At 41.5% G+C, this 15,000-nt stretch overlaps 1 protein-coding gene across 2 annotated transcripts in view; it reads right to left on the bottom strand.

Annotated features, from left to right (window-relative positions):
- Nucleotides 1–15,000, bottom strand: part of LOC138853518 (E3 ubiquitin-protein ligase ZNRF1-like) — a 177,214-nt gene that overhangs the window by 51,538 nt on the left and 110,676 nt on the right. Inside the window, exon 1 of one of the 2 annotated variants that reach the window (XM_070090635.1) lies at nt 9,729–9,870. The exons of the other annotated variant lie outside the window; for it this stretch is intronic. The gene's annotated coding sequence lies outside the window, so the exon portion shown is untranslated. Of the gene's footprint in view, nt 1–9,728; nt 9,871–15,000 lie in introns of those variants that run through there. 2 annotated transcript variants of the gene reach the window in all.

The following is a 15,000-nucleotide window of genomic DNA, read 5'->3' as shown; positions in this document are numbered from 1 at the left end:
CAGGTTGTTCTTCAACTCTATACATCCTTGGTTAGGCCTCATTTAGATTATGCTGCACAGTTTTGGTCACCGTATTACAGAATGGATATAAATTCTCTGGAAAATGTACAAAGGAGGATGACAAAGATGATCCCATGTATCAGAAACCTTCCCTATGAGGATAGACTAAGGGCCCTGAAACTGCACTCTCTAGAAAGACGTAGAATTAGGGGGGATATGATTGAGGTTTATAAGTGGAAGACAGGAATAAATAAAGGGGATGTAAATAGTGTGCTGAAAATATCTAGCCTAGACAGGACTCGCAGCAATGGTTTTAAGTTGGAAAAATTCAGATTCAGGAGGGATATAGGAAAGTACTGGTTTGGTAATAGAGTTGTGGATGAGTGGAACAAACTCCCAAGTACCGTTATAGAGGCCAGAACGTTGTGTAGCTTTAAAAATAGGTTGGATAAATACATGAGTAGATGTGGGTGGGTGTGAGTTGGACCTGATAGCTTGTGCTAACAGGTCGGTTGCCGTGTTCCTCCCTTAAGTCAATGTGACCTGACCTGACTAGGTTGGGTGCATTGGCTTAAGCCGGTAGGGACTTGGACCTGCCTCGCATGGGCCAGTAGGCCTTCTGCAGTGTTCCTTCGTTCTTATGTTCTTATGTTCTTATATATATATATATATATGTTATATATATTATATATATATATATATATATATATATATATAGATATATATATATATATATATATATATATATATATATATATATATATATATATATATTATATATATATATATATATATATATATAATATATATATATATATATATATATATATATATATATATATATATATATATATATATATATATATATATATATATATATATATATATATATATATATATATATATATATATATATATATATATATATATATATATATATATATATATATATATATATATATATATATATATATATATATAGAGAGAGAGAGAGAGAGAGAGAGAGAGAGAGAGAGAGAGAGAGAGAGAGGCCGTCTCCCACCAGTGCAGGGTGACCCAAAAAAAAGAAAAAAACGCTTTGAAGGGGTTAATAGCCCCTTGCTCTCGGCATTTTAGTCGCCTGTCACGATACGCATGGCTTACAAGTCTTCCCTAGCTCTTTTCCAGAGTCGTTATGTAGTCTTTGTTTCTCACAGTGCAGGTTCCTAAACTCCTGGACTAGTCTGGTTGCAAATCTTTGGATCTTTACAAGCTTCTGAACGTACTTTGGTAAGCTGGGCCTGACATATTGCATACGAAGTCCTGAAAGTTTCCAAAGATTCACGAAATCGTAATGACAAGATTGTAAGCAACTCATTGAACGGAGTGGGGTTGGAAACCATGGCAAGCCAGTCCTAAAACTAGCATGGTACAGTTGATAACGTACTGGACTAGCTTACCAAGGGATCGAGCCTCACTCCGTTTACTGAGTACCTGCCAGAACTTCCTCCCACGAATGAGATGGACACATGTAGAACTATACTCACCCATGCCAGAACCTCCTCCCACGAATGACATGGACACATGTAGAACTATATGCACCCACGCCAGAACCTCCTCCCACGAATGACACGGACACATGTAGAACGAACTATACGCACCCATGCCAACACTTCCTCCCATGAATGACATGGACACATGTAGAACTATACGAACCCATGCCAACACTTCCTCCCATGAATGACATGGACACATGTTTCAAAGTTTCCCTGTCAGGACAGAGTTGTCACAGAGACTTGTTCTATGTTTCTTTGTCTTAACATGCGTCTTCAGAAAAACTTTTAAGCAACTTTCTCCCGTAATGATACTATTTACTTTCAAGTACTCCTAATCCACTCCAGAACTGTCCTAACCCCTCCCATTTGCGTGCTATTCTAGCCAGTGGATCAGTCTGGTGGGGACACCTCTTAATGCTGTGCTGCAATCCCCCCCCCTCTCTCTCTCGTGCTTTATCTCAATAACTCTGTCATTGAATCCCATCAAGTTGATCAGGCAGGAGCTCCCATCCCTGAATCAGCGGTGATTTTTACAGTTGGAGTTTCTCTGCAGGTTCTCCAGTACCCTCCGCCTCCCTAACATTCTTCTCCTAACTTCCCTCAGAATTATCGGCGATACCAGTGTGTGGTTCAGCACTTTCTGTCTATTCCCCTTCTTAAATATAGGACCTACACTGGCAATCTTCCAGCTATACGCTAGTTCTCCTGTCTGATTTATGATCTCCACTCTGCGTTTACATTTATCGTGCTCTCTTTCCCTTACTAGCCAGCGAGTTTTAGAACTTGCCTGCCATTGGTTCTCTCCCCAACTGTTCCGTGATTTACTTAAATGGTTATGTTGTCAGGTCTTATGGCCTTGATTGTGTTCTGCTAATTAAATATCTTCTCAATTTTCCCCTGTTGCGTAGATGTTTTCAAATATAGCAGGATCTGTCAAGTTTTACGATCACTGGCTTAATCTCCTTTCCCCTATGAACATCTTACAGAAATTTCTGTTTAGTTCCTTGCATATGGCCAAAGACACGTATGCACCAATGAAGACATTTACTGAAGAAATGTTTCGTCACTTGTGGCGAAATGCATGTGCCTTTCACCTACACCTCGGTATCAACACACCACTTTCTTGCATACTCTCTGCCATCATGCATATACGTCCTTCCTTGTTTTATCGCTTAGTTCTTCACAGTAATTTCCTTCGCTGGCTACCCTGGTCCTGACACATTAGTAGCCCTTTCATAAGAATTATCATTTACGATTTCTTTAATTTGATGAGATAAACGAGGTGGTGTGTGGTCAGTGAGGGCGCACCCAAGTTCAGTGCTAAGGTTACAATATTTCTGTTTTTCACTGAAATAGTGTCACACCCACCTTGGGAGGGGGGTTTAGGAAAATACACAAAACAGTATGATTTCAAAATGCACAGATGTTATAGAAGTATAGGAAAATATAAGAATGATAAAAACAGGCTACTAAAACTAACATTCACTGAGGTCAAGCATAAGTAATAATGGCTAGAAAGACTCAAGGATATCAATAATAAAAAGAAAACTGTTAGATATAACTAGACATGATCTACCATAGGAGTTAGAAACTAAAATGACGGTTTAAACACTGCTAACTGAAGCGTTTTTCTACCACTCCATTACCATCACTACTACTGCTACTTCCAGCTTGCACTCACCTTTCCTTCTCTTGTGCTACTAAACTACTCTCCATACTTTCTACTACTACTACTTCCACTACTATTATTTCTTTTTCTTCCTCTCTTGGTCCCGTCCCTGTACCCTCGCCTATATATACTGGCGCCCTCATTTTTGGTGTTAGTGTGACTCTGTAAATGGTCTAAGTTGGACCGAGAAGTCGTGGTAAGCTTCTCTCTCCTATGTGCGGGTTATTTGTGTATTGTTCCAGTCATGGTATTGTGCCTTTTTTTGTTCTTTAACAGATATAGACCTACTAATTAAACAGTTTAACTGAACATTAAACAGTGGATGTATTTGTTAATAGTTCAGGGAACCATCGTCCCCGTGGCAGTTTCAAACCAAACTTTCCGAGTTGTTTACAAATATTACAAGACTAAGAGAATTAAGAAACACACGAAATAGTAAATATAAGATTATACTAAATTCTAAGTCGAAGTTTGCAGATTTACATGTCATCTTACATGTTCATGAGACAGAAAAAAAAAGTCCTACCAGAGTGCAAACATTCATCAGCCTTTAATTTCACATTCATATGAACATAATGAAGGAACATTGCAGCAGGCCTACTGGCCTATGCTTGGTAAGTCCATCTGAAATACAACCTCCCCTGCCTCTTGCTCCTATGCCTTAAACAAAAAGCCAGGTCCATAAATTTAATGCGACTGTCCCCAACAAGGACAATGTTCTTACCTTTACCGGTGGATTTTACCGTGATGTTTTTGATGGTTTATCCACACACTCTCCCCTCACTAGTGCTCGTTGCTACAACGTTCTCAATGGCAGACCCACACTTATCAGGCAGCACAGAGATGGAGTCTTTGATCTCCACAATAGCCTCCTGTACCTTCCATATCTTCAGCTTCAGCTCATTCCTTTTCACCAGCTTCCAATCGTTGTGGCGGATCCCACCACTGTCGCTGCTGGTTTCCTCCTTGTTCCAGGAATTACCCTTGCATCCTTCTTTAAGTCGTTGAATCTCCTTTCAAGGTCCGCCTTTACCTGACGGTACAGTTTCCCAAAGTTGACAAAAGCCATCCTAACAATCTCGGCAGACCAAGAACAGAGAGCAAGCTGGACAGTAGTACCTCCCTAGATGCTCACTATTAAACTACTTCAAAACATGAAAATGAACAGACATTTCTTAAGATAAAAACAACTTACATGGGTTAGTGTAAAGAAAAAAAATGGAGATACGGAATATTATAAACGAGCAGATACCACATATAGTACCTCTTCTAACTGTAAATGCAACAACCCATAATTTAACAACACGTGGGAAATACAAGATTAATGAGGAACTGCGGAATATGTTTCTGTAAGTATAAACACTGAAGACTGGACACCTCTGCATAGCTCTCGCTATTTTAACTAATTACAAACAAATACAGACGTATTCACGCATGAAGCTAAGATGGAGAGGAGAACAAGGTTATACAAAAGCAGAAATTTCTCATGAGTATGTGTCATCACAATAACACTGTGGAAACAGAAGTGCTAAAAAAATAGTTAAAAAATAGACAGAAGGCGAGTGTATTTTTAATTTTAGTCAATCAGCAACAAGAACTACAACTTAACCCACCTTCCTACAAACCCAGATAATTTAAAAGTATTTAATTAATCACACACACACATACACAGCTTACATATTCATTTAAAGGTTCTTGGCGATGCAGTTTCTAGTCTCTCTATGCAACAGCTTGGCCAGAAAAAACAGTATAAAGGGTGGAAGTGGTATGGTGAGCCGACAAGTTGTAGGTAAAGACACTTACGCACCGATCAAGACACTTTAATATCCTGATCAGTGCCAACGTATAATAAAAGTATAAAAGCCTTGAATGATAAAGTAATGAAGATACAACGAGAAGGCTAGCATGTGTGTGCGCCCCCCTCGAGTGTATTAAATATGCAAATTACCCGATAATATTCAAGCGAGACTGGTGCAAATCTATCGTGTTCTAGACACGGTCCCTACTCACCATTATACCCAACAATATTATTTAAACTTGAACGAGTTTAAAGATCAGCCGAACAAAAGTTAGTCTGTTAACTCAACAACACAGCCACACACACCCAAGCACAGCCACACGCACCCAAGCACAGCCGCACGCACCCAAGCACAGTCGAACTCACCCAAGCACAGTCGCACGCACCCAAGCACAGCCGCACGCACCCAAGCACAGCCGCACGCACCCAAGCACAGTCGAACTCACCCAAGCACAGTCGCACGCACCCAAGCACAGTCGCACGCACCCACAAGCACTCTAGCACATGGCAAACAGCTACACGCTAGTGCAACTGGGGCACATGCCAAACAGTCGTAAAAGAGGTCCAACATATAAACGACGAACCAGGCAATAGACGCTGAATAACACGCAAGTATCACTGACATGTATTTAGTGCTGGAAAACGGTAAACAAGATGAGCATTACAAAAAAAAAGCACAAATCCAGGGACAGAAAAGCTACCTCGCACACCAACAGGAATTCTACAAGGGAATCGCGGAAATGAAATTAACACAACAGGGCTGGCTGGAGCGCACATCCTTGGACCAAAAGAAGTCTGTCACACAGCGTACCACCACAGACTAAGCAACTATAAAAAAAAATGCAGATGCAAAGAGATAAAAAGTACTCATGTGGATCATGGAATGGTATTGGATGAATAACCAGGATGGGTAAAGGTAACGAGTGGGGTCCACCATGTATCAGTTTTAAGGCCAATATTATTCCTCCTAAAAGTAAATAACATGTGAGAAGACACTGAGTTATATCCTTATTTGCAGAAAATGCGGAGCTAGTGATAATTATTGTTATAATGAAAAGGAAGCGCTAAACCTACCAGGGTCATACAGCGCTGCAGGGTAGGAACTGATGCAGGATCTAAGGATAAATAAAGGTGGAGATGACAATAAAGGTAAAGTTAGGAATACAGACTAGGAGGATACAGGAGGCAGGGCTAGGTTACAGGAAAACTTAGAGTGGAAGGCTGGTCAAACAGGTGGCTTGCTGGAGATCAGCTCCAACAATATCTTACAGATCAATCTGGGAGGGAAAGAGAAGACCTCAGAGCGTACAGTGTGAACAGGAACACGGGGTGAACATCACGATAAACATATCACAGTTACTCATTAACAGTTTAACTCTGAGAGTATATAATATGCTAAGAAACCTAAGAATTGTCTCCAGTGGTGCCAAAACCTCATTTAAAATATTCATAAGAACAACAAAGTTCCGAGATTCGCAACTAGATTAATTTCGGAAAAGATGGGTTTGAACTTTGAGACAAAAGGATCTAAGTTAACTTGATAACGACGTATAAGATCAAAACGATATACAGAATGGACTGGGAAGTGTTTAACATGCGAGAAAGATACAGATGAGTATTCAAGAGAGCTACCTGCATGTTAGTCAATACTTCCTTAGTCTCACGGTAAGAAAATGGAATAAATTGGATGAGGAAGTGGCGGACACACACAAGACATTAACTACGGATTCAAACTACAATAGCCAAAAATAAGCGTCAGTTACTAGAATACGAGCTACGTTCAGGCGCTGGAGCTCAACCCCTACAAACTCAAACAGATAATAATAAATGTTTAACACAAAACATTTTTTTCATGGCGCGACGCGTCCTAGACTAACACCAGCTGAGTCAAACAAAAGGAAGTGAGGAAAGCGCCTACTGTGACACAGACGAAGGTTCCAGAACTTCATCCCCGGGCGGGCCACTCCTGAAAATCGCGTGGCGGAGGTGTGGGGTTGGTGGTGGTGGGGAAGAGGGTGTGTGGGGTTGGTAGTGTGGGGATGGGGGTGTAGGTATGGGGGTGTTGGGTAGGGGGTATGGGAGATGCCGTCATCCTCCACCTCCGTAAGGCACGGTTATACAAACCTAGCAACCTGCCTCTGGTTCAGTGACAATACCTCAGGCACTTTGGCTCAGTGACAATACTCAAGGCAATCTCTCATCCATCACTACTACCATTAATGCTTCATCGCTCGCTCCTGCCATTTCCACCATATTTTCAATTCTTTTGAAGGTGTTCAACCAATTTTACGATATTCAGATGGATTCCACCATATAATAACCCAGCCAGGTTTTATAAATCGTTGTTTCCGGGGCGGCATATGACTTCTTTGGCGATCACCAGTGCGCTGCTTACAATGTTCTTCGTGTACTGTTCGTGATTTGCCGCTTCCGGTGATACCAGCAATTTGTCGCTTCTGTGGTCGTAGTGATTTCTTGCTTCCGGTGGTTCTGGTGCTACGTAGCTTCCGGCAGGACCGGTGCTACGTGGCTTCCGGTGGTCCCGGTGCTACATAGCTTCCGGTGGTCCTGGTGCTACGTAGCTTCCGGTAGTTCCGGTGGTTCCGATGCTATGTAGCTTCCGGTGGTCCTGGTGCTACATAGCATCCGGTAGTCCCGGTGCTACGTAACTTCCGGTGGTCCTGGTGCTACGTAGCTTCCGGTGGCACCGGTGCTACGTAGCTTCCGGTGGTATCGGTGCTACGTAACTTCCGGTGGTACCGGTGCTACGTAGCTTCCGGTGGTACCGGTGCTACGTAGCTTCCGGTAGTCTCAGTGCTACGTAGCTTCCGGTAGTCCCAGTGCTACGTAGCTTCCGGTGGTCCTGGTGCTACGTAGCTTTCGGTGGTACCGGTGATACGTAGCTTCCGGTGGTACTGGTGATACGTAGCTTCCGGTAGTCCCGGTGCTATGTAGCATGACCTCCCCGTGCTGAACACGGGGAGGTCATGCTAGTGAATACCGCGATATCGTGCTAGTGAGCACCGGAAGGTCGTGCTAGTGAGCACCGGAAGGTCGTGCTAGTGAACACCCGGAGGTAGTGTTAGTGCTAGCTGGTGTTCAACCTGGAGTGAATTCCCACGGGTAATGTCTCTCTAGGAGTGTAACTACTGTACGACACATTATTATTATTATTATTATTAGTAGTAGAAGTATTAATAGTAGTGGTGGTAGAAGTAGTAGTAATAGTAGTAGGGGTAGTAGATGTAGTATTATTAGTAGTAATAATAGTAGTAGGGGTAGTAACTGTAGTATTAGTAGTAGTAGTAATAATAGTAGTAGGGGTAGTAGCTGTAGTAGCAATGATGGTGGTGGTGGTAGTAGTAGTCGCACTAATAGTAGTAGTAACAGTAGAAGTGGTACTGGTAGTAGTTGAAGTAATAGTACTAGCAATGGTGGTCTAGTAGTAATAGTGGTAGTAGTAGAGTCGTAGTAACAATAGAAGTGGTAGTAGTAATATCAGAGTTGGTGGTTGTAGCAGTCGCAGTGGTAGTAGTGGTAACAGTAGTCGCGAAAGTAGCAGAGTCGTAGTAGTAGAGTACTATATATACTCGAGTACTGTATATACAAGAACACTGTATATACGAGAACACTGTATATACAAGTACACTGTATATACAAGAACACTGTATATACAAGTACACTGTATATACAAGAACACTGTATATACAAGAACACCGTATATACAAGAACACTGTATATACAAGTACACTGTATATACAAGTACACTGTATATACAAGAACACTGTATATACAAGAACACTGTATATACAAGTACACTGTATATACAAGTACACTGTATATACAAGAACACTGTATATACAAGAACACTGTATATACAAGTACACTGTATATACAAGTACACTGTATATACAAGTACACTGTATATACAAGAACACTGTATATACAAGTACACTATATACAGTGTACTTGTATATACAAGAACACTGTATATACAAGTACACTGTATATACAAGTACACTGTATATACAAGTACACTGTATATACAAGAACACTGTATATACAAGAACACTGTATATACAAGTACACTGTATATACAAGTACACTGTATATACAAGTACACTGTATATACAAGTACACTGTATATACAAGAACACTGTATATACAAGAACACTGTATATACAAGAACACTGTATATACAAGTACACTGTATATACAAGAACAATGTACATACATGAGTACTGTATTTACAAGAGAACTGTATATACAAAGAGGTAAAGTTCCACACTCAACACGAACTTTAGGTCTGTTTAAAATGAAATATTTTAAGAACTTTTGAATTAGACGAAAAATAAAAAGTCAAGATGGTGTGTGTAGCACCAGTGTTGTCCTCAGCAGTATGGTGAAGGAGTCACTTCATGACTTATAGCCTCGTGGGGCGGCCCTGGAGCTGTACCGCCTCACACACCAAAGCCCCGACGCTGCTACTGGTATTTCCCATCCACGATGCAGTTCATTAATAGGTGAACACCTGAGTACAATCAATATAGCAGTATTACACTGGTGGTCCTACCTTAGCGAGCACAGTTCTGTTACTACCTTTCTCCCACCGCTCAACCACACCATTTCACTCTCACATTCCAGCAGCAGTAATCAAAGCCTAAACACGGTGCGCTCCTCATTTTCAATACAAAGTACACTAAGCTAAGACAATGCGCATAAACACCCTCGTATTCTCCTTGGACATGTATGAGGTTTGAACGTCATGGTGAAGTGTTCTGGAGTGAACATATGTGAAGTCTGTTGCAGAGTATGCACAGGTTCCTGGTCGGCGGCAGTGGGTGTGAACACCACCACACCGCGTCAGGCCCCAGCCTACACTGCTGCCCCTCACTCCTGCTGCTGCTGCTGTGCTGCCCCACCTCTCCACCACCACCACCCTCCTTTACCACAATAACCATCCTCCACCACAATCACAGCCTCCATGACCATCGTTCTTTACCTTTCTTCAGTCAATCCCTTTGCGAACGCACTGTCTCAAATATAACTGATTTGACATTACATGGGTAATTTCATCTCTACCATTCATTCCATAAACAATTACTCATTACCATCGCACTGTTTCCTTTCCTTCACAAAAATTCCATCTGTACCATCTATCATAAATACAATGTTCCATTATCCTCATTCCCTGTCGTATACTCTCAAAGCTGACACACACACACACACACACACACACACACACACACACACACACACACCACACACACACACACACACACACACACACACACACACACACAGGCCTGAATTACAGGCCAGTATCGCTAGCATGATACTGTCCAAAGTATTGGAAAGGATAATCTCGAAGGGGTTGTTTGAGCTACAGAAAATCAAAACGGATTTAAGGAAAGTAAATCTTGCTCAACAAATCTGCTGAAATTTAGTGACAGAACAACCTAACAGATCAAACTTAAAAAAGACTGGAGGGGTTAACCTCATATTATTATTGTGCTGTAGAATAATATCTGACACACTACTCCACCAGAGATTGTCTTATAAAATAGCAAAAAGACGGTCGTACAAGCCAAAGTTCTACAGTAGACAGAATGCGATGCTGCGAACGTTAGGATAAGAAACTTTAATAAGTGGGGTCCCACAAGGATCGCTACTAGTACTGCATCCTATATATTGTTGTCTAATGAGGAGTATAAGATCGGAAGCTACTACAGGAAGACTTGGACAAAATACAAGGTGGTCAAACAAATAACTTCTGATTTAAACCTAAATAAATGTTAGGTCATGCATATTCGGGAGGGAGGGAGAGAGAAAGGGAAGCTGAGAAAGTGAAGCCTAGTGGTTAAGAACACAATTGTCATAAAATAAAAAGCATTTTGAGCACATAAACCACATACAGTGTAAGCAACGCATGCATGTTGGCGAATCTTAAAACTGCCTCCAGGAATGGTAACAAAGAATCCTTGAAAACTTTCTCACTGAAATAAAAGGCCTGTTAGAAGTACGCCTCACCAGAATGGAGTCCATATTTTGTCAAGCATATTCGGAGATTTGAGGTCCAGAGATATCTACAAAACTAGTCTCAAAGTTGAGGGGATAAAGTTATGAGGAAAGATTAAAAAGGCTAACCATAACACCAGAAGAGAAAAAACAGGAAAGATTTTATTACAAAATGCAAGATAGACGGAGAGTTTGGCAGGGTGGACAGGGGCAAACTGTATGAAATGCGGTAAATAAAGGGGGTACAGATGGAAGCTGAAAAACATACATGGATATTACGAAATACTTCTTCAGTCTCAGTGGTGAATAAGTTTAACCAGCTGAATGAGGAAATGATGGAGGCAAACTCCATATGTATTCTGAGCGGCAGGCAGAGTAGGACCGAGGAAGCCAGGAACCAATAACGCTATTAAACTGTGACAGTAATCTAATGAGCATACACACACTTGGAGAGAAGCGGTTTCATAAACAACGACCAGCAAGGGTTCAGAGAGGGAAAGAGTCTTCCCTGTCTTTTGGAATTCTATGACAAGGTAAGGGAAGTGAGACAGGAAAGAGGGGGTTTGATGGATTGCATTTTCCTAGATTGCAAGAAGGCATGTGATACTGTACCCCACATGATAATGGGACAAACTTGAGAAGCAGGCAGGAATAACTGAGAAGGTACTCCTGTGGATGAAAGAGTACCTAAGGGAAAGGAAGCGGAGTGTCCGGGGAGAGATGTCAGAATGGGGAAGAGTAATAAACGGTGTACCATGGGATCGATATTTAGGACCAGTGCTCTTTCTGGTTTATGTGAACGACATACTAGAATCAAGATTGTATTAATATTGGTAGAATTACCGACAAAATGTTAAGTAAAAGGATACAAATGCAACTAATATGACATTTTATTGTGGCAACGTTTCTCTCTTCAGGAGCTTTATCAAGTCGTTGAACGGCTTGATATAGCTCCTGGAGAGCGAAACGTTGCCACAATAAAATGTTACATTAGTTGCATTTAATGTCACATTATTGCATTTATGTCCTTTTATTTAACATAGAATCAAGATGGAACTGAGTCAGATCTACTTCTGTCTGCTCATGGTATAAAATTAATGAGGAGTAGCTACAAATAAAAGTTAGATATATGCATGAGACAGGTGGGATTTGAGTGGGACTTAAACATGATTTAATAGGGTTATCAAAGCTTATTCCTTAGGTACCACTAACAAATGGGTTGGGCAAATATTTGTTAGTGGGTGAGGGTTTGAGAAAAACCTGCCTGGTATGGGCCAGTAGTCCTACTGCAGCGTTCCTTTCTTATGTTATATATCAGTCATGTTTTCCTCAAGTCCATGAGGAGGGAAGCAAGTTAAAATGGACCACACAGACGTGCTTGGTGTCGTTCATTCTTCTTATATACTTATTTTCCTGAAGGCTTGTCCGCAACTCTCATGCTGTCTCACTAATACATAAAAAATCATCTCCCCACATGGAAGACCATAACCCCCTGCCGTGCATAGGAATAAATACTGTATACTTAAATAGAGAGACAATGAACGAGCACAAGGTGGAAGTTCACTGCAACCCTTGAATTTCGTTCTAAGCTGTAATTCTTAATGTTTCCCCTCTGACTAGTGCTGCCATCTCCCTGCAGTAGTGGCCTACCTCAAGGAGGTGTTCCTTGACCCACTTTCACTCGCGCCCCAGGAGTAGTGAGGCTGGACGCACCCTGTTGCTGATTTCTTTGGCAGCCTACCACTTGAAGTTATTTAACAGTGTAGCTACGTTACCACAACTAAGCAGCATTCACTCTTCGTGGCACTGTAGTCTTGAACTAAACAAGAACTTGGTAGAATACACTACACTTCATGAGGAAGACAAAAGCTATACACCCTGATAATGACCAGTGTAGGGAAGAAAAGACTACGCACTACACTTCAAGGAACTGACCAGTAAAGTGGTGCGCCTCATCTTCCTCGACCAGTCAAGAAAGGACGCTACTTCACGCCGATATATATTGCCAGAGGCGTGCAGATACTACAGTTCAAAAATTGCAATATATCTACCCCTCCTTCAGAGTGAAGGCACTGTACTTCCCACCTCCAGGATTCAAGTTCGGCTAACAGGTTTCCCTGAATCCCTTCATAAATGTTACAGACAATATAAAACAACACAAAAAAATCTAGTTTCGAGAACAAATATGCCAAAACGCCTCTAAAATTGAAAAATGGATATAGAAGCTTTTCATAATAGCTAATGATTCTTCTTCAGGCCAGGATACGCGGAAGAAAAGAAAAGAAAAAAAAAAAAGGGGGGGGGGGGGGGAATTGCAGGTTAGGCTAGGAAAGTTTTGTCAAGAAGTAGGACAAGTGTTTTCTGGCGTGGGCCTTAGTCATATGATGACCCATAGCTGGAGCTTTTGGTCATCTGACTGAGGCCTTCCGCTGGCTTACCCTTCCACCCCTTCAAAAATTATAGTTATAATTCTCATATACTAAGAACAATAATAGTTGTGCAGGATACTGAGGTGAGGCCGCGGGTTCTTGACATGCGTCCTGGCCTGAAGATGGTTCCTAAGCAATTCTGAAAAGCTTTCTTCTAATATTTATTGACCAAAATGTAACATCACCATTAGCCAGAAGTAGTAGTGCAGTGTCTACCCCAGCCAGGTAACATAACTGAAATAACCGCTATCGGTAGCGTAGTGTAGTTTTAACCACAGGTTTGGCAAGTTAGGGGAGGATGAAAGATAGGTAAGGATGGAATCTGGAAAAGGGGGGGGGGGAATGTTAAGGGGTAAATTAAGCCCTCTCACGCCCACCCCGCAGCCAGACCTGAGTTGAGGCGTACACTGCTAGCAAAACAAAGATCATCTTTGCTCCTCGTCCGCCCCAAAGGCTCAATAACAACAATGGCCTAACCCGTTTGAAAATTAGTAAGTCAAGTCTACCTCCAGAAGGCTAAGACAGGCCTACGCAACAGCAGTACATGTGAGAGGGAGTGAGAGGCCGTGTAAAGTAATATACACCTGGATACTGTTAATGTGCCTCTCATCGGAGAAGGATGGGAGGGGGGGTTGCCTTAATGCCGATGAACGAGCTCTGATCCAAGAAATTAGAGTTACCCTACCTTACTCGAATCAAACATGATTTTTCTCAAGCCCTGTGTGACCCCTACTAATTTAGTTCTTCATGATGATGATGATGATGATGATGATGATGATGATGATGATGATGATGATGATGATGATGATGATGATGATGATGATGATGATGATGATGATGATGATGATGATGATGATGATGATGATGATGATGATGATGATGATGATGATGATGATGATGATGATGATGATGATAACAATGATAATAATAACAATATAGTTTAGGTTATACTACGTAAAACTCTAGGGACAAACTTAGCCACGTTTCACTAGCCATAATTATCAATGTTATCGTGCCACGACAGCCTTCAGACAAGAATCACCTTCAAAACCTCCTCAAACTATCACATATTTTGCCGAGATGACTCGTAAAATCACGATGACGCGAATATAAACAACTCACCGAACTGAAGGTTGGAACCCATGACAAGCGAGTGCTGGAACATGCAAGCCAGTGCTCTAACCACTGTGGGTTACCCACTGGCCCGCGTTTTAGCTTTGGCTTTCTATAGGTTCCAATTCTCCGTTCAGTAAGTGAATGGGATAATCTGTTCACGTTCTATGCATTGTAACTGGTGACTCAGGTGAGTAGCTGTGACTCAGGTGAGTGTTAGTGAGGTAGATGCTAGGTGTAGCCTGGTTCAACCTCACTACACAATTACTATCGCATTTGCTTTGTCTGTTTCGTAAGGTGAAGTCTAGGATCTTTCCTTTTAATCCGTGGTATAACTTAACAAATCTTTGGGGACAATTGTGTTGCAACACAAGGTAGATTATAGTGGAAAATTGAATATGTTATTAAAAGACGGAGGAATTTACGTGCCTCTTAAGG

This window comes from Cherax quadricarinatus, chromosome 32 (genome assembly GCF_038502225.1).
Source record: "Cherax quadricarinatus isolate ZL_2023a chromosome 32, ASM3850222v1, whole genome shotgun sequence".
NCBI classification, from domain to species: Eukaryota; Metazoa; Arthropoda; class Malacostraca; order Decapoda; family Parastacidae; genus Cherax; species Cherax quadricarinatus.
This window is presented reverse-complemented; position numbering and strand designations above follow the sequence as displayed.